This window comes from Ictalurus furcatus, chromosome 19 (genome assembly GCF_023375685.1).
Source record: "Ictalurus furcatus strain D&B chromosome 19, Billie_1.0, whole genome shotgun sequence".
Taxonomy (NCBI): Eukaryota; Metazoa; Chordata; class Actinopteri; order Siluriformes; family Ictaluridae; genus Ictalurus; species Ictalurus furcatus.
In genome coordinates, this window is record NC_071273.1 from 2,416,312 (window position 1) to 2,420,630 (window position 4,319).

At 51.3% G+C, this 4,319-nt stretch overlaps 1 non-coding gene and 1 pseudogene across 1 annotated transcript; both read left to right on the top strand.

Annotated features, from left to right (window-relative positions):
• Positions 1-115, top strand: LOC128623748 (U5 spliceosomal RNA). Its single transcript, XR_008388647.1, has one exon. It is a non-coding gene; the product is annotated as a U5 spliceosomal RNA (small nuclear RNA).
• Positions 116-4,161: 4,046 nt separating this feature from the next.
• LOC128623790 (uncharacterized) lies at positions 4,162-4,319 on the top strand (annotated as a pseudogene).

The window sequence follows — 4,319 nt, forward strand, 5'->3', positions numbered from 1 at the left end:
TAGCTCGGGTTTCTCTTCATTCACGCATAAATCTTTCACCTTTTACTAAAGATTTCCGTGGAGAGGAACGTTAACGAGTTCAGCTTATTTTTGTTGGCTTTGCTGTGGCAAAGCTATATTTGTTTTACAGTTTAACGTAAGAGAGGGAAGAAGTTTGGCTTTGAGATGCAAGGTCGGTTGGGCGTGGTGCCTAGTTGCTCAATTCTCTCTGCACAAGGTCTTCATGCATGTGGTAATGCATGTCGTCCAGGAGTGGAGGCTTTGCCAGCTGGTGCTTGTTAGGCCAGAGGCTATAACGGGTTATCGCTTTTCAGCCTTTTGGCTTAGATCAAGTGTGATGCCGAGAGACAACCATCATCAGCCACCCCAAGTGGTGCAGCTTTGCAACACAGTACGGGTGGAATTAGTGGACAATGCAATGGTTGAAGTGGCGCAACGTTTTGGAAGAGAGTGGGTCATTCTAAAGATTCTCACGGACCTGTGTGGTGTGGATCTGTCTTCAGTGTTTTGCCTCCAGGATTTCTCTGCATTGGGCTTCGTGGATATTACCTTGGCATCTTTGAGGCAGTGCACGGACCTATTCGAGAAGTGTAGCAGCAATCCTGGGAGCCCTGTGCTTAACGGACTCTGGCTGAACTCTCTCTTCACCCTGGAAGAGGCACCTATAGTCATTCATATGTATAATCCGTTTATCGTTGAGGAGGACGTCAGGGCTTTTCTCGGGCGATATTGCTCTAGTGTGTCAGCAGCTGAAAAGTTGAGAGCCCGTTTTGGTATTTGGACTGGGAGGCGAAGATTTATGGTACGGCTAAAGGTGGATCCGGCAGCTCCTGGGGGCCTTCGTCATCCTCCAGGCAGTTTTGCCTTAGGGTCACATAAGGGGTTCTTGCACTATCCTGGACAGCCCATCTATTGTCGGCGATGTCAGGCCACGGGCCACATGAAAGAAGTGTGTACAGGTTTGAGGTGCCGATTCTGCAGTGGCGAAGGGCATGTGGCTACTGAGTGCAAAGCCCTGAAAACCTGCAGCTTGTGCAGGTGTGAGGCCCACCTGTACCACAACTGTCCAAACCAGAAAGGGGCTTTTGCCAACCTTTTCACAGAAGAACTGGAACAGATGGGTCAAGAGGAAGGTCCCACAGAGGAGGAGGAGCTACTGAGGCAGGCTAGGGACAGTGAAGAGGAGGACAGCAGCATCAGTTACAGAGCAGGAGGAGGCTGACGGCAGCAGTATACAAGAGTCTGCTGAAATGAATCTGGATGTAACGGAGGAGGATTTGGAGAAACAGATCTGCCCCCAAATAGAAGACGGCACCTGGGCGGAGAAAGTAGAGAAAAATCAGCCCTGGGAAACGCAGCTAGGTGGCCAAGACGGAGTATGGGAGGAAAAGATGGAGGATGGGGAACAGCAGCCCAAAAAGGGAAGATGCAGGACCCCAAGCGGTGGAATGGACACAGAAAGGAAGCAAGAGAGAAAGAGGAGCAGAAAAGAGACTGGTAAGGACACAGCAGAGGAGCAGGAAGAGCCAGGGAGATGGAATCCTCGCGAGCAGAAAGCAAAAAACCTCTATGCATCACGGGCGGAATGGGAAGTGGCCCCATTAGTGGAGTTTTAGGATAGCTACATTGAACGTGAGGGGTTGTAGGCAGGCAGAAAAGCGGACAGCAGTCTTCAGGTCGCTGGAGGCGGTGCCCTTTGAAGTCTTGTTCATGCAGGAGTGCCATCTGCACTCAGCGGCTGATGTGGCTTTGTTTTCTGGAGGGTGGAGGGCAGGACCTTCAGTATGGGGCGTTGGAAAAGGTTTGGCAGATGGGGTGGGTATCTTGTTCAAGTCATGGGAGTTTGAATTGGGATCTGAAGAGGCAGTGGTGCCTGGAAGGGTGTTAAGTGTAGATGGGACCTGGAGGGGCATAGTGTTTAGGGTTATCTGTGTATATGCTTTAACTAGGGTGGGGGAGAGGGCAGGTTTCTTCAAGATACTGGAGCCCCTCTTGTATACTAATAAGACCTGTTACATGTGGGTGACTGACATTAACCTTGAGAGGGACCTGAACAGAATCCTAACTAGTGCAAACATGGTTGATGTTGGAAAAGATTTCGGGGTGGGGCTATGTGGAGGAATAGTAGGGGGAATGCCTCTCAGCTGGACTACATCCTGGCACCCAGAAGGGCGAAGGTGACCCGCTACCAGGTACAGACTTTTTGGGCATCTTACCACTGTTTGGTGAGGGCAGAAATAGAAGTGAGGGCGGGGGCAAGAGGCCCAGGGTTTTGGAAGTTGAATGTAACGTATTTGTAGGATCCGTCCTTCTTAAGCACTATACAAATATTCTATTTGGGGTGGCAGTCTCTAAAAGTGCTCTGTAGCACCAAAGTAGAGTGGTGGGAGGACACAAAGGGTAAAGTGGCCAAGTTCTGCCAGTGGTGGAGCCGCAAGGCGGCAAAGGAGAAAAGACAGAAGATAGCTCAGTGGTCAAGGACCTTGCCAGCCTCCTGGGCTAAGCAGGCTAGTGGAGTGCTGCAAGGCCATTTTTACACTGAAGCCAGAAGTTACAGTGTGCAGGCAGGGCGGCAGCGTTTGCTGCAGGATGAGAGGCCAACACGGTTCTTTTTTGATAGAGTTAGGGTCCGGCAACATAGGTCCCATATAGAAGGCCTGAGGGAGGGAGAACTTTTGATCACCTCCAGGGGAGGGATGTTAGAGAGGGTGGCGGCCTACTACAAAGACCTGTTCCAGCTAAGGAGAATGGGTGAGGTGGAGGCAGAGGACTTTTTGAAGGCCGTTGACTGAAGGGTGTCTCAGGAGGACCTGAAGGACCTCGAAGCCGAGCTGACTCAGGAGGAGGTGGAGGAGGCCATGCGCTCGCTCAAGGGTGGGGTAGCACCAGGGGGGGATGGTCTCCCCATTGAGTGGTACAAAGCAGTTTGGCCACGGGCCAGTAAAGACATCATGGCTGTGTATGAAGAGGTAACCAAGAAGGAGTTACTGCCTCAATCTGCCAGGACAGGGTACATCACGCTCTTACTTAAGAAGGGAGAGAGAGCAGAACTAGCAAACTGGCGACCAATCACTCTTCTCTGTAGTGATTATAAAATCTTGGCTAAGGTGCTGACTCGGAGCCTAAAGAAGGTGATTGGCACAGTAGTGCACCCGGACCAGATGTGTGGTGTGCCTGGACGCTCAAGTAGCATGAATCTTGTGCTGATTCGGGATGCAATAGCGTGGGCACAGAAACATAGGCTGCCCGTAGCCCTACTGGGGTTAGATCAGGAAAAGGCGTTTGACAGGGTAAACCATGGTTTTTTGTTTGCCACCTTACAGCGGATGGGATTTGGGGAAAAGTTCCTATCTCTCATCCGGCTGCTCTACATGGGGGCTGTGAGTCGCGTGGGAATCAATGGCCATTTTTCAAGAGCTGTTGCACAGGCAGGAGGAATGTGACAGAGGTGCCCTATGTCCCCCCTCCTGTATGTGCTCTATCTGGAGCCTTTGTTTACCAGGTTCAAAGAAGGAACAAAGTTTCCTTGGGCTGCATATCCCAGGGGGAGAAGGGATATGTGCAAAAGAACAGCATATGCTGATGATACTACCCTTTTCCTGGCCTCGGATGGGGAAGTTGAACGGATCCTGGCGGCCTTTACAGAGGTTACCGGTGCACGCGTCAACTGCAGAAAATCTGCGGTGCTCTTTGTGGGACCCTGGGCACATCGGACGGATGTCCCGGGGGAGTTTCTCCCTGTGCCCAGATGGTCTCCGCATACTTGGGGTGAGGTTTTGGAGGGAGTGCAGTGATGTCAGAAATTGGGAAGCTGTTTTAGAGTGGCTGCAGGCCAAGGCAGCAAGGTGGACAGTAAGAGATTTGTCCCTGACCGGGAGGGCTGTAGCAGTGCACTGTTACCTGTTAGCAAGCTTAATCCATCTGGCATACGTTTACCCTGTCCCCTTCTGGACAGGGTGGAGAATAGAGCAGGTGCTCTTCACACTCATTGGGGGGGGGGGGGGGGTAAAAGTGAATGGGTGGCGAGAGGCACCATGTACCTAGAGGTGGAGAAGGGGGGTAGGGGAGTAGTTTGTGCTCCTCTCAAGCTGGCTGCACTGTACGTATCCTACCTGGCCCGTTTGGTACGAGGGGCGGAGGGGCACCTAGCAAGCTTATTTGCTAGGTTTTGGTCTATGTAAAATAAAAAGAAAAAAAAATCTGTTCTTATCAGTTTAATACCTGATATGTCCTCCATTCGAGGACTTTATATTAAACGGATTTTTAGAGCAAGGAGCTGGAAGAAGGGCTTGCTCCGTCCAGAAGGAGGGGGAAGAAAA